The sequence below is a fragment of the Zalophus californianus genome, chromosome 14 (genome assembly GCF_009762305.2).
Source record: "Zalophus californianus isolate mZalCal1 chromosome 14, mZalCal1.pri.v2, whole genome shotgun sequence".
Lineage (NCBI taxonomy): Eukaryota > Metazoa > Chordata > Mammalia > Carnivora > Otariidae > Zalophus > Zalophus californianus.
In genome coordinates this window covers 89,586,893-89,609,068 of record NC_045608.1, presented here as the reverse complement: position 1 = coordinate 89,609,068, position 22,176 = coordinate 89,586,893, and the positions used below count along the sequence as shown (strand labels likewise).

Genomic DNA, 22,176 nt, shown 5'->3' with positions numbered 1-22,176 from the left:
GAGAGGGCGCTGCTGCAGAAGGGTTTTGAAAGATCCCTTTGTGAGTTTTCGTAAAGCGGGGGCTCTGTCGTTCCGGGAGTGGATTCCCGTGCAAGCCGACTGGAAACCACGCATCCTGAGAACGGTAGCATCGCACAAGCCAAGACCCTGAGCTCCGGGTCGGGGGGCCGCACGCGCTGTCCCCGGCACGCACACGCCCGCCCCCACCATCCACGCGCACCCTGCTCCCCGGGAAGGAGCGCCGTGATTGTTAGCCGTTTCCAGTAAGGACTTCACGGCGAGGTACGGTGCCGGACGCGGGGGCCTAGCAGGTCGGCCCCGCCTCTGTGTGAGGCTTGGAGGGGGGAGAGGTGCTGAGAGCCGCCAGCAGGACTTGCTGGTTAGCTTTGGAAGTTGTAAACTAACTTTGCCGTACTTAAAGGAAGACATCCCTATGATAAGGTTCTTTGCATTAGGTTATAATTATTGCAGCAAATTCTAAGGTGCCTTTCTTTGCTCCCTCTGGATTTGTTTTACCACTGGGTGACTTTGAACCATAAATCTGAACGCAACACTTAACCCTCCTCCGCTGCCCCCTCTCCCTACTCCGGCCAAACAAATGAGAATACTTAGTGATGGGAGTTTTTTTACATAGTTGGAGAGGAAATGAAAATGAAAGCCTGGTCTTAGCTGAATCACAATTTACATCAAGGGACTTTTGGGGAGCACTTTTTTTAAAAACTGTGTTTAAAAAAAGCTGAAGACATTTATTAATAAGATATTTTACTCCTAAATTGTCATTTGGTGGTGTGCCAGAAGATAAAATAGTGTTCCGACTTAGAAGCGGTTTATAGTGGGGAGGCACACCTGATCTGTCCTTTCTCCAGAGCCACAGGCGATAGAGCATCTGGAGTTCACAGCCCTGCATCATAACATCAAGGCTAATTGACACCAAAGGTCTACTTTCAACTGTTCCTTCTTCCCCTCCCATGGCATGTGTAATTCTAGAATTTTAAGAGTCAGTGTGTGCTTTCTTCGTTTCTATCTGTAAAAAAGAACAGCATTTATGAAAGAATAATAGGATATTTTTTGAAAATTTTTTTCCCCTTTTTTGTGAGTTCTGTTCTGTACATTGTGTTGTACAGGTGGCTGCCTGGCCTCTCCCCCACCAGATGTCAGCACCCCCCTCCTCAGTTGTGACAGTCAGAATGTCTCCAGAGGCCACCAAGTGTCCAAAAATCACTCCTAGTAGAGAATCACTGTCCTAAAAATGCATTTTGCATAACTTTTAAGGAAGAGAAGATTACTAAATTTTAAAGCACTTACATTTCATTCTTATGAGGCAGGAAAGAGAATTGCACAAAATTTTCTGAGTAAAATTGTAAGAGATGCGAATAAGCTGTTGGGTGGGTAAATTAGCTGAGGACCAATTCCTTTATTTTATTGTTTTCTATACCCTGAAAGTAGCTTGAGGAGAATGTGTTAGGTAATAGGTAAAATGTAGTGAAATGAGCTTGGCACTAACAGTTGATAACTAACACAGTGAGATAACTAAAAACTATTTATAGTGAGATAAATAAAAACAAGTTTATACTTGTTTCCTTTTCTCAGTTGGTCCTTGGTAAAATGCTCCCTGTAGTAGCCTGCCTGGGACTTGAGTTTGGGGCACCATTGCTCTCTGGTACGTTCAGTATCTTCTGAGCTTTTTTGGGTATGTGTCCCTCGGTAGATTACAACCCGAGAGGAAGACACATCATTTCTGTTCCCAGGAGCTTCCGTTGGGGGAAGCAGGACTAGCACAGGAAACAGTGCTGTGCTGGGGTCCACCAGGTCTAGTTCAGTTGGGAGCAGACCCCGGAGGGCGGTGTGGGGTGGGAGCTCCGTAAAGAGGGCCTGAAGTCCACAGTGGGAGGGTGGAAAGGACAACACAGGTGCACAGAGCGGGGTCTGGATTAAGGTAGCAGAGCAAAGTGGCTGACGTTTTACAGTTGGACCCACTGGCAGGAGGGCAGGCCTCTCTGGGGTGATACCCCATCCTAGGATCCCTGCCCATAGCTTCCTGCATCTTAAACACAAATCCTCTCCGCTTCTGTTGCCCATTCTGCCAGGTGTAATTCTTCCTAGATCCCTCCTGTATCCATTACTTTATTCTGCCAGTGCTGTTTATCTCATAGTTTCTTTTGAAACAGAGAAAGGGGCCCAGGATATCTGTCTCTTCCTTCCTGCCCTGACACTTTCATCATTTTAAAAGCTCCAGGATTTCATGAAACTTTGTATGTTAACTAAACAATGTTCTGCTTTCCCTAATTTACTGAAGTATGAAAGGTTTTTCTTTTTTCTTTTGGAGCAGTGGGGGGGTGGGTGGGCTTCCTACCTCTAAAGTGAACTTTCGATCATTGTGGGCTCTAGATCTCCCTCTACTATGAATTCACCCATCCGTATGGACAACAAGACTTTTCTTGGTGCTCCTTTCAGAATATTATATGTTCATATGCACATCTGCATTCATGTTGAGAAAACGCAAGTGTGATGGGCGGAAGAGGGTATTGGTTACCTACACTCTCTGTGCCTCAGATCCCTTACTTTAAGGTAAAATGGGAGGGTGATAGTAGTGTCTACTTCACAGGGTTATTATAAGAATTAAAATAATGCTGGGGTGCCTGGGTGGCTCAGTCGTTAAGCGTCTGCCTTCGGCTCAGGTCATGGTCCCGGGGTCTGGGGATCGAGCCCCATATCAGGCTCCCAGCTCGGTGGGAGGCCTGCTTCTCCCTCTCCCACTCCCCCTGCTTGTGTTCCTGCTCTCGTTGTCTCTCTCTGTCAAATAAAATCTTTTAAAATAATAATAATAATGCTGGTTAAACACATAACGCAATACCAGACACGTGGGTAAATGCAAACTCCTGTTCTAGTTCAGGGAAGGGTGGGCTGGTGACTTGTTTCCTGTAGTATCCTATGTAGCTGAGTGTTAATAGGAGATTTCAGGTAAAGGTGTAAATCTGGCAGGTGATGTTGAAATGAGAAAGGATTATAAAAATTATCTCCTTCCAGTCAAGAGCACAGGTGGAGTTTTTAAGTTGTGCAATGAACTCTATTTCTTGAAATAATGGCCTTAAAAAACTGGTTTGTTGTTCAAGGGGAGGGTAGACACCTGAGAGGGCAGGCCAGCTCTTTATTAATGGCAAGCTAAGTACCAGCAGGTGTTCAGTTACTATCTGATGTTGACCTACAGGATTATGACCTTTGTTGCCTGCATATTTTGGAGTAGGTTTTTTTTTTTTTCCAGTCCTGAGTTCTAGTTTTTAAATTTATTTTAGTGCAGTTTGGGTTTGTCTTACCTGATTATATTATTAGCAGGGCTAATGACTATAGAACTTTGAGAAACAGTTACATGAAATGAAAACGTAGGCTTTTGGGGCTGGGAGGAAAAAAAAATGGTTTGCATTTCCCTTTCTTTTATTTGGGCAGCAGTGTGTATTCAGTTTTTTCAGAGCTGTGGGAGGGGAGAAGAAAGCATCTTATAATTGATGAAGTTATATTAACTTGCTTTCAGTTCCAGTCAATAGATGTTTGATTTATGAAATTGGCATCTTCCTAATAGAGGAGAATGCCTTTGTGTCAAGTTGTCCCCTCCTTGTTTCTGTAGAACATTTTCTGGTCGTCCTGGGATTCTAATGCTCTGTAGCGGTGTCTTGGATATCCTTTAACAGCATTCTGCTTCACAAAGCTGTCAGCTCCTGGCTCCTCGTTTTTGCTTTCCGAGACTTTGCGTTCATAATAGCAAGTTTTGATGTGGGGACTTACTTTTTGCTATTTTCCTTGAACATGGCTGCCTACTTTGCAGAAACCAGTGGTTCCGATCCTGGGGGGCCTCAGTTCCCTTGGACCCAGGAAGAGAGTGGGTACTTGAAACTCATGTCCTTAATTCTGAAAAACACAGAAGACCAGACATATATCTTTACCCTTGATATGGGGTGACATATTTAGGGCTAAGATCCTAAGTGCCTTTGCTTTTTTCAAGGAGGTTTGATAATACTCTGAATCTGATACTACTGAAGAGCTGTGGTTGCAAATATGTCTTTGATGAATATAAAGTAGGAATGTTATTATTTCACATATGTAGTTTGGTAATATAAAGGGATCCTTAGGGGTAAAGGTGGCTCAGGCATCTTGGGTAAACAGGTGGCAGAGCCACAAGGCTACTTGGGGAATGTGAGCCTATAGGCAGGCCCTCTTTTATATTTCTGCAATTTTTTTTTAAAGATTTTATTTATTCATTTGAGACACACAGAGAGAGAGTGCATGAGCAGGGAGAGAGGCAGAGGGAGAGGGAGAGGCAGGCTCCCCACTGAGCAGGGAGCCTGTTGCGGGGCTCAGTCCCAGGACTCTGGGATCATGACCTGAGCCAAAGGCAGACGCTTAACCATCTGAGCCACCCAGGCGCCCCTATTTCTGCAGTTGTTTTATTGGTAACTTTTTGCCGCTTTTGAGAAGAGGTTTCAAGAGTACTTGTGAACTACTCTGTTTTGAAACTAAACAACAGAAAGCAACACTTGAGATTATTAACATTTGATTTTTTTTATCTTTAAGGTGGATGGAAATTCCAAAGGAAGGGAGAATAGATTATGCAGGCCAGCTTGGCTAAATCAAGGAGCAAATAGTGTTCATTTCTACTGAAGGCAGGTATCTGTTATTCCAAAAGTCCTCCAGAACAATAGAAGGCAAGCAGTGCGTAACCTTTTTTTTTTTTTTTTTAAGATTTTATTTGAGAGAGAGAGCGAGCATGTGCATATGCACAAACTGGGGGAGGAACAGAGAGGTACAAGCAGACTGCCCCCTGAGTGCAGAGCCCCACGCGACGCGGGGGGAGGGCTCGATCCTATGACCCCAGGTCGATCTTGACCTGAGCGGAAATCAGGAATTGGAGGCTTAATCCACTGAGCCACCCAGGCCCCCTCCAACGGGTACCTTTTAATATAATGGAGTTTGAACAACCCAGGTCCTGCTAGGTACTCTAAGTGTTGGATGGGGGTTAAGAAAACTAGGTCTCATCTTAGACCTGTTTTGAGGGGAGTCAGGTAAAATCTCTGGATCATGTTCTTCATTCTTAAATGGGGACGGACTATTCTGTCCCCTGTAGCAAGTTTGTGAACATTAGAAGAATATATGTGTAAGCACTAGGAAAGGTATATAAATATTTTGATTAAGATAAAGTTTTCTTATAAATTGTTAAAATTTTGTTATATGGAGGGTTCAATATTTAGTAGGAACACACCAAATTATAATGTTAAAAGCAAAAATGGTTCAAAATACAAATACTCGCTTGAAATATCATTTTTGAGGACTGTGCTGTACGTGATGGGTATCATCTCTTTTCTGGCTCTTAAAAATACAACTTTATTGCTTTTGGGGAAAAGGACACATGAATACTCTAAGGAATTGAACAGTGTGGAAAAGAGCAAGGGAAAAGTCAAAACTCGCAGAGTTTCCACTGTCTGTGGTGACCGCTGTGAATTTCTGGATGAACAGCCTCCTGATGGCTTTACACACCTCCACCCTTGCACAGGGGATTTGTTGTACATAAATGATAAAATATTCTGCGTGCTGTTTGGTAATCCATCCCATCCTCCTATATGGGGAGGGCACCATTCTGTGTCAATAAATTATATTCTTCCTGGTGCTTTCTTGTTAGGTAGATGTGTTGTAATTTATGTAACCAACCCTTTCTTTTTTTCTTTTTTTTTTTTTTTAACACATTTCATTGTTCAGTTTGCCTCCTGTGATTGTCTCCTTAGGTAAGTCTCTGTAAGCGCATTGCTGGGTAAGAAGTTACATGCTTTGTGTGTTTTGTTGCATGTTCCCGGAGTGCCCACGGTGATCATACTAGTGGCCACAGCCCCGCCTTACATTCCAGTGAGACTTGCTCTCCCCAGGGCTTTGTTTTCTTTAGTGAGTGAGAGAAGACCTAGTTGATGACCCTCCTCTCCTGAATTGTTTGGGTGTGTATTTTTCTCAGCAGGGGCAGGGTATGGAAACATTGTTTTCTCCTTTAGCATCTGCATTTTCTTAAAAATGCAGCTGTAGCAAGTAACACCTTGTTTATCCTAAAATTTCCAGCACTAGTCCAGTTTGGAGCACTTAGGAACGTGGCCTGCAACAGCATAATGAGGATGGAAATAGCAGTGGCTCACTGCCCTTCTCTGTCTTGATGAAGTGTGCTTCTTTTCTGTTATCTTTGAATCTGGTTTTCTTGGGAGCACCTATTTATGTGTCCATATTTAGTAACTGGCTGCTTGTGTCTTAGACCAGGAGAGTGAATTAAGAAATTCTACTCTGGGCAAGTAGAATTTGGTCTGAGCAGCCTGTTGGTAAGTGATCTCTGCTCACTGGGAGCTGACATCTTGTGGAGGACAGCGAGAAGTCACGTTCTTGGGGCAGAGTTGTGTCTGTGGTCAGGCCCATGAGGTCCCCGTGTCCAGGAGGATGGCCCTGAGCCAGCACTGCTGCTGGGGAGGAGCGGGATGCGAGGTGGGAGAGGGAGGGTGGCATTCATGGCTCCAAGCCCAGTCAAGGGCCTTCTGTACTGGCTTTCTGGGGGAGGGGGGGGCAACCTGTTGCTCCTTGGCAGTGAAAGCCTAGAGCGTGGACTTTCCCACCCGTGTCTTGGAGGGCCGGCTGTTGCTTACCATAGATAGGCTGTTCACTGAGTTTTGCACAGCTGTGTCAAAATTGGCCGGGACACAAAATATACCCAGCCTGCTTTCTCCTCCTTCTGTCTTCAGAAAGCGTTAACTAAATGTCATGTGTACTCCCTCCCTTGGTAGAGATCCCCAGTGGACTCATGGTAGAAGTGACAGCAGGGGACACTCATTGAACGTTGCTTGGCACTGAGTATGTGCTAGATAGTACGCTGAGTGCTTTTTGTGCACAAATCCCTCCTTTGCATTTGTACTTTTAATCCCCAAAATGATCCTCCTAGGTTGGCAGGGGTGTTCTCCTTTTTTAAAGGTAAGAGAACTGTTGTTGGGGAAGTTAGTGACTTGCTCCAGTCACATGGCCAGTGAGGACAAAGCCAGGATTAAAGTATGGATTGCAGGACTCCCCAGCCCAGGTTGTTCAGCTAACCCTGTGACCAGGGCGGGAGACCAGGATAGCTGGGAGAGCTTTAGGAGACAAGAGCCATCCACTGGGTACATAGTTGCTGTCATTTGCTTTGAGGTTTCCACCCCATGTCCAGAGATCACTGCAGGAACCAGGGAGAAAGCAAAGAGAAGTTGGGAATGGAAATATTTGAACAAAAAGAAAACTCTTGGAAGGTCAAAGGGCAAAAATGTGCCTTTCTTTCTATCTGTTGTTATTTTACTATGTTGCCTTCCAGAAGGTGAAGGAGAGCGCCAGCCATTCTAGTTTCTTACAGGAGGTTTTTTAAGTAGAGTGTCTTGGTGGAGGCTTCAAGGACTCTGTTCCTAACACAGGTGACACCTGGATGGTCTTAAGAATCAGTGTCCTGTTGTTTAAGGAAGAGATTGTTTTACGTGTATGTTAGGCATGTGCCGAGTGAAATGCTATTTTGGATAGGCTTCTTAAGTAAGTGCCCTGGGAGGGCTTGTTCTGAATGGAAATCTGATGAGGTTACTGCTCTGATAAGATCCCTGCATGGGTTCAGCTAATCCCCTCCTGCCCCTTCCCACCCCCTCGCTGACTGGGACCTCATCCCCAGAGCTGCGTGTGACACCCTGCCTTGCCCTGTCTGCCTGCGTCACCATTCCACTTAACGTTGCAGCCTTGGGAGCCCCCCCTACTCCACCAGGAAGGTCTCCCCCCTTTCTTGCTGCTTCCCTTCTGTCATCTTACTGCTCTATGATTGTATCTGCCACCAGGTTGCGGTACTGGCCAGACTCTGTCCTGTGTTCCTCAGAGCATGGCCTCACCCAGTCTCCAAGGTTTCACTGGTTCCGCCAAATTGGTGGTTGCTTTGAGTTTTCAGTTTGAGGAATGTATGTTGTTACTCTATTAGAAATGTAACTTCTTGAAGAAAATAAACTTCATTTTGTGGAAACAGAATGCCATTTCTCTGCTCAATTCTTTCTAATGGTTTTCTGTGGCATTTATAATAAAATCCCATCTCCGTGTCCTGGTGTAATAAGACCTGCATGATCTGGCCCCCACCACAGGTAGTAATACTACCCCCGTGCCCTCCACCCCTCGCTCAGGCCCGCTCTGTTGCCCAGACAAGTCAGGCTTGTTTCTGCCATAAACCTTTGTATTAGTCCCCCTCTGCATGGTGTATGTTCCCTTGATCACTACCCTCTTGAGCTCCTGGCTCAGTATCTTCGAAATACTGGGAATCTTCGGTCCCATCGTCCTGCTTTGCTTCTCTGTTGATACTTTGATACCCGCTGTTTTTTCTGGTTTGTGTGCTTGCAGCCTTCCCCACCAGATAGCGGAGCCCCTGTCCATCTTACTCACTGCCACATATCCTGGCACATCGTAGTAAGTGCTCAGTAAATACTCCTTAAGTGGGTAGAGGCGGAGAGAGTCTGATGGAGGGACACAGACACGTTCTCTATACTGTCTTACTTCTTTTTTTTCTCTTTCCCCACAAATGTTACCTATTAGTGTTATTATGACATGATCCTTTCTTGGTCCATAGACGTTTGCCTGGAATTCTGTCCTTAGAAACTGGAGTGACTTTATAAGGACAGTTCCAATTATGGCATAGCCTCTGAGTGTGGACTCTTTAAGAATGACACCAAACAAGTCTCCTAGGTAGTAAAGAGAAGAAAGTGGAGAGTCAAAGCCTGGGGTTTCCAGTACAGTCTGCCAAAAGCCCGTGAGCCCACTTCCTTCTGCTCACCCAGAGTCCCTTCTTCAGCTACCTACTGTTCTTCCTTTTGCACGAACAAGCCCCCTCCTCAGCCCTCACCCCACTTGGGTGGTTGTCGCTCATGTCCAAGCATGCCTTTATTGTTGCTGTCCTAAAACACACTCATATGGTGCCCCTCTTTACTTCCCCCTCCGGGCGCTCCTTGTTGTCTGCTCCCTTTCAGAGTAAAATCCTGAGAAGGTTGTTAAGCCTCCTGCCTTCAGTTTGTCTTCGCTGTTCTCTTAAACAGTTTACGCAAACCGTTCTTGCTAAGGTCTGCCGTGATGCCGCTGGTCCATTCGCAACTCTCCTCTGCTTGATTCTCCTGCACCCCGTGACCAGGTGTTCCTCTCTCTTGGAGACACTTTTTACAAGTGGCTCCCAGTGTCCTCTCCCACCTCCCTGGTCCTGCTCTCTCTCTCTTCTGACCTGCGCGGGTGGGGAGTGCCCTCCAGCCCAGTGCTTTGTACTTTCCCTGGGCCATCTCATTCAATGTCGTGACTTTGAATATGCGGGCAGTTTCTGAATTTTTATCTCCAGGGCAAAAAGACCTCTTCCCTAGCCTTGGGATTGTGGTATCCGCAGTCTGCTTCACATCTCCACTTAGATGTCTGCTAGGCCCCTTACATCTAACATGTTAAAAACTCAGCTGACCTCCACTTGTAAAACTGGCGCCGTTGTCACACTTACCCACTTCAGTTGATGACAGTTCTGTCCATTGGCTCAGGCCAAGAACCTTGAGGTCATAGCTGACCCTTCTCTTACCTCACACCCTTACCTTGCACCACACACTCATACATGAATCCAGGAGGACATTCTGTGGTCTCCACTTTTGTAACAGTCAGATTCTGACTAATTTTTCCCCCCTCTCCTGCTGCCTCCCTGGTCTGAGTACCATTGCTCCTCACCAGGTGTCCCTTGCCTGGGACAGCAGACTCTCACTACAGTAGAGTGGCCTTTTAAAAGGTAAGTCAGAACACACCGCTTTCCTGTATAAACCTTTTCATGACTAATTACACCACCTGATTTAAGACTTAGGTGATAGCTATATAGCAATCAAGAACAGTGTGGTCCTGGCAGAGAGGCCTGCACATAGATCAGTGGGACAGAGAACTCAGAGGTAGACCCATGCAAATACTTCCAACTGGTTTTTGACAAAGATGCAGAAGCAATTTGATCAAGGAAGGGCAGCCTTTTCAACAAATGGTTCAGGAACAACTGGACATTAGTAGTCGAAAAATAAATCCTGACCTAAACCTCACACTTGATAAAAAAAAAAAAAATAACCCCAATATAAGTCACAGATGTAAATATAAAATGTAAAATATTTTGAAGAGATTTAGGCAGAATTCTTAGACATGACAGTGCCAATGTGGTCCATATAAAAACAAATGGATAAATTGGACTTCATAAAAATGAAAAACATTTGTTTTTTAAAAGACCCTCTTAAAGGAATGAAATGATAAGCCACTGACTGGCAGAAAATTTTTTTCTAATCTTGTATCTGACAACTTATATCCAGAATATATAAAGAATTCTCTGAATTCAACAGTAAGGAAACAATCCCAATACAAAATGGGCAAACGACTCGAATACACATTTCTTCCAAAAAGATACATGGATAGCAAATAAACACATGGAAAGATGTCCAGCATTATTAGCCACTAGGGAAATACAAGTTAAAACCACAGTGAGATACCACTACAGACCTCTTAGAAAGGCTATGATAGGGGCGCCTGGGTGGCTCAGTTGGTTAAGTGTCCAACTCTTGATTTAGGCTCAGGTCATAATCTCAGGGTCATGGGATCAGCCATGTTGGCTCATGTGGGGCTCCGCGTTCAGTAGGGAATCTGCTTGAAATTCTGTCTCCCTCTGTCTTTCCCACCCACTTGTGCATGCACTCTCATGCTCCCTTTTCTCTCTGACATAAACCTTTTAAAAAGGGGGAGGGGGGGCTGTGATTAAAAAAAATACTGGTAACCCAAATGCTGGTGAGGATGTGGAAATATTGACCCTGGCATGCATTGCTGGTGAGAATGCAGAATGGTACAGACACTCTGGAAATCAACTTGCTTTTAAAAGTTAAACATATACTTACCATATGAGCCAGAAATCATACTCCTAGCCATTTGTCCAAGAGAGATGAAAACTGTGTCCATCTGATAGCCTGTACACAAGTCCTAGCAACTGGAACAATGCTGGTGCATAGACAGGACTCGGTATTTACTGACTGAATAATTAAGAGTTTGTAATTGTGAAAGATTAGAGAATTGATATAAGACGGCTGTTGGCTAGTAGCTTTATGTGTCATATCCCCCAACTGGAAACAACTCAAGTGTTCTTTAGCGCATCGATGGTTAGGCTGGTACATGCGCAGAGTGGAGTATGACTCAGCACTGATAAGGGAACAAAGCAACCTGAGCGAATCTCAGGGTTGTTGTGCCAGGTGAAAAAAGATAATCTCAGAAGATTGCATGCAGTGTGATTCCATTTATGGGACGTTCTCAAAATGGCGAGATGACAGAGTGAGGAACAGATGAGAGGTTATGGGGTTGACTGAATGGGCAGGGGGGAGCCCTTTGTGATGGTAGAGCTGTAGCGCATGGCATACATGTGGGAAAGTGCTGCATGCCGGGACACACCGGACAGACACGTGCGTGTCCACAGCAATTGGCTGAGAAAGTCAGTCTGCTGACCTGGGTTACGCCAAGGTAATGCTCTGTACTTCTGTAAGATGTCATCCATTGAGGAAGTCTGGGTGATGGGTTCATGCCACTGGTCAGTACTGTTTTTACAACTTCTTGTGAGTAACTATTTCAATGTAGTTAAAACAGAAAATACCTTCAGTGGCTCGCTCTCCCTTTCATGGTTAAAGCCAAAGTCTGTTTGATGGCTGCAGGGTCCCGTGTTGCTTGGTGCCAGTTCCATCTCTGATACTTCCTTCTGCCACCTTCTTCCTGTCATGTCCCGCTTCAGACATACTGATGCCCTTGTTCTGTGAACGTGTCAGGACCTCTCCCACCTTAAGTACTTTGCAATGGAATTTATTCCCCCAAATAGCTGCATAGCTTGCCTGTTTGTCTTCACAGTAAGGCTTGTCCTGACCCCTGCCCCGTATTAAAGGGGAAGTTCTCCCAACCCCCTGCACCCCAGCTTCATTACCCTGCTCTATTTTTTTCTCTTTTCTGTAGCACACCAGCTTCTAACATACTGTGTAATTTACTTATTATACTTAGTGCTTGTCCATCTCCCTCCGTGAATGCAGGAGGATACATTTTCCAGCATATGCGGAAGGATATATTTCCTGCTTTATTTCCTGATGTTTCCCAGCAACCAGAACAATGCTGGCACATAGAAAGGACTCAACAAGTATGTATTGGATGAATAATTAAAAGTTTTCAAGTGTAATGTATTAGAAAATTGATGCAGGATGGCTGTTGGGCTAGCTTGAATAATTTCCCGGCAGCTTATTTTATTTTTGTCTTGCCCTTGGATACAGGTTTGAGCCATATTTATTGTTCTCAACACTAAATAGAAAAGGAAAAATAGGCCTAAGATCTGAGGGAGAAAGTGAGAAAAGACAGTCTGGTGCCACTATCAACCCTCTTTCCTTCCCCCTTCATTGTCAACACAGGCTGTCCTGTCATCTCATCATTTGGCCATTCTAACAAGGTGGATCACAGACTATAGACTAACAGTGCCTCATAGATCACTGCCCGCCTGCTGCTGGGCCCTCACGTTTGGTGGCTTTGCTTATTGTCCTGAGAAACGTTGGGTTGAGATGGGTCACGAGGCAAATGGTGTGCTCTTCCAGCTCCTCTCCTGGCCTCCATGTCCCCTGCTCTTTTCCCTAGAAGTAGGCCTGCCCCTTCCCTCTACCCGAAGTCTCTTCTCCTTACCTCAGAATCGGGACTTATATTCCTTTCGGAGATAAAGAGGAATAGTTCTGTCAGTAATTACCACACTTGCTTTATTGTATCTATGGAGAGAAGGTTAGTATGGTAGAATTAATAGTATTGACCAAGGCATAATGACTAAATGCAAAATTAGTTTTGATTCTGGCACCTTTTAAACCAAACATTTACCATCTCAACCCTAAAAATAACGAAGAAGAATTTTGCTTCTCTCTTCTCAAGGAGAGAAAATATTAACAGCATTCTGCGGGATAATCACTAGCTCACAGCTGCATCACATATCTGTTCTCATCCCCGTGACCTTCAAGAATGCTCTCGTGTAGGCAACGTGTGTCGTCCTTGCAATACTTAGTTTCTGTTAACTCTCGTCATTGGGTTCTGTGGCTTCGTACTATCAGGCTTAGTAATGTGATTTAATCCACAGAAATCTCTTGAAGATGAAGGGCAGGGTAGAAAGAAGTGGCGGGTCTTTTGGGTTTGGTGCTGAACTTGGCCTTAGCAGTTCATAGGGGCCGGTGCTGTTTAGGTTCTGGACCAGGTTCTCTGTGGCAACAGCAGATGGGGGTGTTGCAGAAAGGGAGCGCAATCCATGTTACTAGAATACCTGTTACAGGCCAGGCGTTCTGCTGTGTTGTTTGCTCTCCCCGGGAGGCATTTATGATGTGGAAATGGAAGCTCAGAAAGATCTGGCACCTTCCTGGGTCACCTCACTAAGATGTGGCAGAGCTGGACCTTGTTCACCTTACAAAGTACAGCCTACACACAGGTGCTGGGACAGCTGGGGTACAAGTCGCATCTTCTAGAATGCCAACCATGACACGGGGACCTGAGGAGTGTAAGAAGGTCGATGTTAGAGCCCAGTGAGGTGGTCAGGGAGGGGTCACGAGGGTTAAGGGGCTTGCAGTGACTAGTGAGGGGTCTAATTTCGCACTTTGATCAGTGATAATGGAAAGGGTTATCTATAAAGCCGGTGGGAAGTGATAATGTGCTTAATTCTTCTTTCTAATTGCCTCTCCCAGTCCGGTAACAAAAGCAAGTGAAAAAACCTTTCCTGCGATGCATCTTTATACTTGTGAAATCAGGTTATTTATAGTGCCTGACGGTCCTCCAGAACGCCCTTGTGTTTCTGCCTCTTGTGTTTCCTTTACCTAGAAAGTCTCTCCCTTATTCACCTGGGGAACAGCTGTTGAACCTTTCATGCCGCAGTTCAAGCATCTCTCCTTAGTACCATTCCCTGGCCCCTCTTGGCCTCCAGCTCCTGGGAGTTGATCCCTCCACCTGCTGTGCTGTAGCTCCTGTATCTGGTGCTTACCATGCTTGGCCATTGTATGTCTCCGGGTCTGTTTGCTCACTAGACTGTAGCTCCCTGAGGATGGGGGCCAATACTTAGCCATCTTGCAGAGCTTGGCATGGCAGATGTATGAGTAAGTTGATGGCTTGCAAGCTAGCGGGGAGAATGCATAGACAGCCCTTGTTTAGAGTTTCCTCCCGTGATCTTCAAGGGAACCAAGGAGAAGTAATTCAGATGATGCTGGTAAGCCTCTGGTCCCTGAGCTTTGAGGATTCAGTGAGGGTGCATGCAAAGCCGTAGGCAGTGCAGAGAAACAGTGTCTGGAAATCAGAGAAAACATTTGGCTGGGCTATCTTGTTAATTTTTTCTAAATCTTGTATAAATTGTTTATGTTCCACACTCCTTTGAATTGTTTTCATTTTTGGCTTAACTATTGCAGATAATCTCTTTAAATAAATTTTTTTGCTTAGTCATTGTTTATGGACAATGTGTTTACTTGACCTTTCCTTGGCAGTGTTAAATGTTTGGATTGAAAGATCCTATTTAAAACTTCAGAACTGGTGGAGTTTGGGTCCACATAACATTACATTTAAGTGGAAAGGGGTTTTTTGTTGTTGGCCTTTGTTTTGCTTGTTTAAACAAGCCCTTGGAGGGAATGACTTTGACCTGACACGTTGTGATACTGTAGTGTAGTTTTGCATACCCTTCTGGGTTTTTCACATGGATAGCCTTGTAGCCAGATAAAACCCTGCAATAGAAGCGTGTGTGTATGTCTGTGTGTGTGTTTCCTTAGAATCTTTCTTAGTTGGCAAGAGCCAAGAAGTCAAGGCAGATGACAGAATCTCTTGGGGCCTAGAAAAAGTGAGAGAGATTTTCCCCTAAATCCCCAAACAAATTTATGGAGGAACTTCATTTTTAGGGCATCTTACCCAGAGTCCCTTTGATCAGAAACATAAACATGGTCAAAAAGGGGAGGCTCACAAGTTGGACGCCAGGATTCTGGTCCGGCCTCCTCCATGAGCTGTCAGTGTGGTATTGGGCCTAATTTCTCTGGGTTCCAGTTTCTCCGTCTGTGAACTTGAGGATGTTGAGTCTCTGAAGGTTCTTTCAGACTCTGACATTCTGGGATTTTAACCTGCAGTCTACTTTTTTGAGTCCGAGATCTTCAGCTCAGGTTGATGCTCTCGATGCCAGGCTCATGAATGGGGTGGGGGACGGCAGCCGGGCTTTCAGGAAGCTGCAAGTGGTTTATGGTTAAGGCTGGGGCCTGTGTTGGATTGAGGGGAAGTGGGAGGCCGGAACGGCTCACGTGTGAGGGCCCGAGGTAAGATGACAGGCCCCAGCCCAGTCAGTGAGGCGGGAGAAGGGGGCAGGTTCCGCCTTCCTCTGGTTTTTGTTTTACTCAAGCCCTCCATGGGTTGGAGGGGAGGCAGTCTGCTCTGCTGAGCAGACTGATACGAATGCTCATCTCAGCCAGAAACACCCAGAAATAGTGTTTACTCTGGGCATCCCTGGACCGTCAGGCTGACACATAAAATGAGCCATCACACAGTCTTACATACTTTGCTTTATTCAAGCTTACCTCTTCACTAACCCCAAGCACTCATGCACATTTCAGTCAGTAAACCTCCATTGGTACTCATGCTCTTCTTGAGCCTATTCATCTTTATCTGCTGTTTACCCAAATTCTGACTCTCCTGAAAGGGCCTAGATAATCTTTTAATAGCCCCTGTCTTTCTGGACTTCTCTTTTCAGTCAGCAATCAATATTGTTAATCCTTTAATATTTCTCTAGTGGTTTAACGTATGTGAAGACCATTGTCCTAATATGGTTTTAAGTTTCTTGACACTGGGAATAATGTTCATTCACATCTTTTAAATGCTTTAGGACTTAAGTGCCTGGCGCATGGTATTGATAAAATGATGGATGTAGTGATGAGAATTAACCTCAGAAGAACTCCAAATAACTGTGCTTAAATAAGTTTCTTTGTGGGGCGCCTGGGTGGCTCAGTCGTTAAGCATCATCTGCCTTCGGCTCGGGTCGTGATCCCGGGGTCCTGGAATTGAGCCCCGCATTGGGCTCCCTGCTCAGCGGGAGGCCTGCTTCTCCCTCTCCCCCTGCTTGTGTTCCCTCTCTCGCTATCTCTCTCTCTATCAAATAAATAAAAAAATTAAAAAATCTTTAAAAAGAATAATTTTCTTCGTCATAAAGAAATAAGCCCGGTAGTCCAGGCTTTGTGTGCTGGCTGTGCTCTGTAAAGCCCTCAGGGCACTACACTCCTAGTTTACTTCTGTGCCATCCCTAGGGTCTGGTCCTCATCCTCCTGTTCAGAGGCAGCATCCCCATTCCAGAAAACAGGACGAAGAGAAAAGGCAAAAGGGGCTCACCAGTCTAAAGAGAAGACTTCTAGAAGGTTCTTCCAACCCTTCACTTCTATTCTCTTAGCCAGAATTTAATCATATGGCTGAAAGGGAGGCTGGGAAAATCTCTCTTCCAGGTATCTCTTTCCTAGCTAAAAGTTTAAGTGTTGTGGGGGTCGGGGCAGGGGGGAGAGAGCACAATGAGCAGTGAGCAGCGTTTACCACCACTGACTTGCTTGTGCTGCTGAGGGCACCCCCGTGCTGTACAGATCTTGAGGCTTTCTTCGTTGAGATATTCAAGAGGCATTTGATTGGCATGCAGAAATTCACCACTGCCGATTTTGAGTGGGATACATGAAACAGTCAGTATTTAAGGATGAACGTTCTGGCAGCAATACAGAAGACGAGTAAGAATGGGAGAGGAGTTGGGGAGAAAAGGACCAGTTTGGTGGCTGGAGCCACGGACTCCATGAGAAGCCCTCTCTGGTCTTACAAGAATGCAGGGCTTTCCTGTCAGGTGAACAGCACCTAATGTTTGACTTTGAAATTTTACAATTTGTTTTTCCAGAGTCACTAAAATGTAGGTATTCTAAGAGTTGAGGTCAAAGACTAAGCAAAAATGTTATTCTGTATCAAGCCTAAGACTGTCTCATTTATGAAATTGTTTCTATTAAAGGGGAATATAACTTGCACAAATAATTTCAAAAATATAATTTGTACCCATCTTTATTTTCTGGCTGGAGAATTCAAGGAACTGTAGCAGTCACAGAAGCAAACAGTAGGGATGCAGAGTGGACCTGGAAAGTATTTTCGCTCAGTAATTAGTTTCGGAATTAATAGTCGTTGCAGGCTGCATTTGAATCTATCTATAGTGACTTCGATTTTATACTTTCTTTCTCATTAAGGTTATTGTCTTCCTAGGGGAGGTGGGCAAGGGCGTGGGTATTGGGTTAAATAGGTGATAGGGACTAAGGGGGGCACTTGTGACGAGCACCAGTGTTATGTGGGAGTGTTGAATCACTGTATTATACTCCTGAAAATATTACACTGTATGCTAACTAACTAGAAATTAAATAAAAACTAAAAAAAAAAAATTTCACAGATCACATTATGGCATAGTAAGGTATAACAGGTCTCTGTAGCTTCATGGTGTTTAACAACAAAAGGATGACTAATAATATAGGCATTTGAAAAATATTGAGCTATTTCTAAAAATGTTTCTATTGCATGTGATAAAAGTGGAAATTCAAATTTAAAAAAAAAAGTACTCTTGAGGAAAAAAAATAAAAAGGAAAAATTCCTTTAAAATAAAAAAGATGATTGCCTTCCTAATAAGAATTTTTTACTTATTGAAAACATCTGTATCAGGAGAGGCATCTAAGTTTATCTTTTTTTATCTTGCCAGTTTTTATAGATCTACTTTTTACTGCATTATTAGCATTACTTATTGTTATTTAGTGTACTACTAAATATGAAATAGAATTTTATTGCAGTTTAAAAAATCCTCTAATTATGCACTTATTCCTTTACTTAGCATTTCTCTTTGGCCTCATTCTAAAAAGCACTTGAGGTCTCGCTTTCATTATGTTGATGTTATTATTCTTGGTCTCTTAACACACAAAAATAATCTAAGACTTTGCCTTCACTGACTGTATGTATTCTGTACCTGGTCCCCTGATATGTTTGCACTGTTGGGCTCTGGTAAAGCACCTTGTAGTTTACTCTGATACTCATTTTTTTTTTCTGTGTATGGGAAATTGGACTTATTTTCATTTGAAAAGAGTTACATGTTGTATGTGGCATTGTGTGTTGTATGTGGTATCTCTTGCTACTGGTTATTACTGAAGCAGAGAATATCCAGGGGTTAGGGGATGAGGTGTAGGAAGAAGCTCTCCTAGGACTGGCCTTCACCACTTGTGCTGCTGTGACGTCAGCGGAACACGGGAGTCTTGCCATCAGGTTTGGGTCACAGTCTTTTTTGTAATGACCTGGGGTATAAACCATTGAGCTCCTTAGTGTTAAACAGACCAGATGTCTTCTCAGTGAGATTATTTAAACTTTGGTTATAAATGAAGCTTATCATAGGGTTTCTGAGTGGAGGCTGTGAATGTGGGGTTAACCCTGATAACCTTGGTATGCCTCCTGAACAAAGCAATCCCAAGCGTGTTTGAGCTCTACCTCCATTGAGTGTTTTTCAGATTAAAGGAAATTCTTACCAGTAGAAGATATTTGAAAAGAGGGGTGGGTGGGATCATGACTAGGCTGGCTCTGTAGGTGAAAAGTGACAATATGGTCATTGGTTTTAAGTGTGGGGGTTTTTCTTTTTCTTTTTCTTTCTTCTTCTTCTTCCTCTTCTTTTTCTTAAAGTAAACTCTACCCCTAGCATGGGGCTCAAACTCATGCCCTCGAAATCAGGAGTCATATGCTCTGTGGACTGAGCCAGCCAGGTGCCCTGAAGTGTGTGGATTTTTCACAGCACATAACTCATCAGTGTGTACCTCATAATATGAGCATGGCACTACTAATTTAAGATGAAATGAAAATCTGAGCTTGTTTCTAGTTCAGTATTGTCCAAACGACTGTAAATATTGGTTAATTCATATGGATATTTGGTGCCCAGGAAAGAAATATTGATCAAGTTTGTAATATTTTCTTTCTTTTTGAGCTCTTACATTTGTTAGAAAACAGGTAATACACCTATTAGATCATTGAGTACCATACAGACACAGTGAGTGCCATTAATGAGGTGTAGGGGTGACCTCACCTTCTCTGTCAGTTGTTCATTCGGCATCAGAAGGGTTCCATCGTTGCCTGTCCTCTGTCTGGAGTGACTTATTCTTTCCTTGCGTTTTGATACTCATTTAACACTTCTTATTTTCTGCCTTATTGGTATTCCTCTCATTTTTGTATGTATTTTTGAGTCCCTTGACTTTGATAAACCCTCAAATTCACAAGTACAACTGTATTTCTCATGTTAAGTAGAGCATAACTGAAAAGCCTAAGAGACCACTTCAGACCTGTAGTGATTGTAAAAGGACTAAAGCCATAAGGTAATAATTTGTTAAATTAATATAAGTAAACTGCTCTGTGTCATGCCAGTCTTTATTGCATTGTCATTGTATAGGCAAGGATTTCAACAGCCATACCCTGTGATGCCCTAGGGTTGGTAAAACAAGTCAGGCTTGATCCTACAATCCGCCATAACCACAGAGAAGAGTCATTTGGCCCTCGGCCATCATCAGCTTTTATCTTGGCCTCTCCTTGTTGGATGAAGTTAGTTGACAAAAGCTTTTTTTTTCCAAGGCAGTTTGGTTTGTGCTGATCCCTTGTTCTAGCCATTGGCCCTTATCTGTGAGCCTCCTCACGTTGAGAGGCAGTGCAGTGCACTCCCAAAGCTGCGGGGTTGCCTATGTTGTGTGGTCTCTCTCACACACACATATAATAAATATATGTATCTTTCATTGCAAATGAAATGATTTTTCAGTTTTCACCTAGGTTGTCTATATGTCTTGCAAAAGGTTTGTGTAGGGGCACCTGGGTGGCTCAGTCGTTGAGCATCTGCCTTCAGCTCAGGTCACGATGCCAGGGTCCTGGGATCGAGTCCCGCATCGGGCTCCCTGCTGGGCAGGAAGCCTGCTTCTCCCTCTCCCACTCCCCCTGCTTGTGTTCCTGCTCTCACTGTCTCTCTCTGTCAAATAAATAAAAAAATAATAAATCTTAAAAAAAAAGTTTTGTGTTGTCTATAGCTACAGTATCCAGTGTGGTAGCTAATGAGCATACATGGCTGATTTACATTTAAATAAATAAACTATACATTCAATTTCTCACCCCCATTTCAAGTGTTCAGTAGCTGTTTGTGACTAGCGGCAACTATCTTGGACAGTTTAGATATAGAGTATGTCCATCGTTGCAGAAAGTTCTATTGGGCAGTACTGGTCTGGAACACTCACTGAAGCAGCTTTGTGAGCCACTTGGTTTCCGTGGAAATAGTGTATTTGGTGGAACCATTTGTATCACAATTTGAAGCCATTTCTGAATTCACATCTTACTCCAAACCCCATTTCTGATGTCTGGCAACAAAACCATTGCTTTATTATACTTCTTGATTTTCTCTTCACTTCCATCACCATTATTAACAGGTGACTTTTTTTCAGAGCCATTTGTCACAAAGAAAGCTTTTATCACACATGTCACAGTATTGAAAATAAGTTGAGAATCATTGAACTGTATTGTGTTATGGATGCTGGGCAGTAGCTAAGTGCCTCATTTGCTCCTCTCAGGGAGAGCGATTCAGTTCCATGTTTAGCAGTGTTGCATGTTTAGCACTACGTGTTTAGGACCTATTAGGTCATTCATGATTAGTCAGAACTGTGAGGTTGTATTAGTGAAAGCCAAGGGATTTTTCTCTGTTATTTCTTTAACCTCAGCTTAGGTGCATGATTCTTCAGGATTGAGCCACGCTGATTTTTTTCATGAACTTCTGCGTGTCCCACACAATGTCTTGCTCAGAGTAGACAGTAAATATTTTGATTAAATAAATTAGACAGCAATTAAACATAAAATTATATGGTTTCTGAATGGTAAGAACTGTTACAGTTCAGGGAAAGGAGAGTGGTATGGGCTAGAATAGTTGAAATGAGAAAGTTGTCATCAGCCACATAACTGGTTAGATGTAATGGTTCCAAAGCCAGTGTGCAATGACCTGTGCCTGTCTCCTTTATTTATCCAACAATTACTTATAAATATTTCTTCATATCTGCCATGTGCCAGGCATTGAACTAGATATTGGGGCAGTAGTGATGAGTAGGACAAACAAAAGTTTGTCCTCATGAATCTTATAAACAAATTGATATAAATATAGATAGTAATGAGTGCTATGAAGGCAAATAAAACAGGAAGTGGGTAGAGAACATGGTGTGGGGTGGGCTCTTTAGATGGGGAAATCCTGGAAGGGCTCTGAGTGGCCAACTTGAGTATGAATGAAGGGTAGATGGAATCCCATAAAGGTTGGGAGAGGAACATTCCAAGCAGAGGCAGATGGGAGGGATCTGACATAGAGAACAAGTTTGGCAGGACTGAGGACCTGCCCCAAGACTGGCTAGAACTGAGCAAGGGAGGTTTCACTCTGCCCTCCTATAACGCTGGAAAGACTTTGGCTATTTGCAGGTGTGGGCAGAATCTGTGGGCATGTCTGTTTTCCTTTTCTACTTCCCTTTTACTTCTCCTCAAGTCCACTATGACCAACCACCCTGGATTAGGCTAGCATTAGCCCTTCCCTAGATTGCCTTAATCATCGTCTTAAAGTCCTCATAGTGTGATGATGTGAGGGAGCTAATTGTACAGGGGCAAGAGGAAGCAGACCAGTTAGGAGACCATTGTGGTCGTTTATGTGTGGTGTTGGTAGCTTGGTCTAGGGTGGCTGTGTTGAAAGTGGGGAGAGGTGGTTGGATCCTGAGTATGTTTTGAAGGTAGCCACCTGGATTTGCTGGTGGGTTAGAGTCAGAGGACAGAGGAATAAAGTTTGACTTCTGGTTTTGGACCATAGCAACTGGGTACATGGTGGCACTGTTTCCTGAGAATGGAAATTTCAGAAAGCAGTGCATTTTTTTTTTTTTTAAGATTTATTTCTTTATTTTAGAGAAAGAGCATGAGCAGGAGGGCAGAGGGAGAGGAGAGAGAACGTCAGGCATACTCCTCGCCGAGCACGGAGCCCAACATGGGGCTGGATCTCAGGACCTTGAGATCCTGACCTGAGCTGAAATCAAGAGT

The 22,176-nt window shown here is 44.0% G+C and overlaps 1 protein-coding gene across 2 annotated transcripts in view; it reads left to right on the top strand.

Moving 5' to 3' along the window:
- LOC113912710 (cytochrome b5) overlaps window positions 1-22,176 on the top strand; it is a 36,392-nt gene that overhangs the window by 635 nt on the left and 13,581 nt on the right. The gene's annotated exons all lie outside the window — the stretch shown is intronic.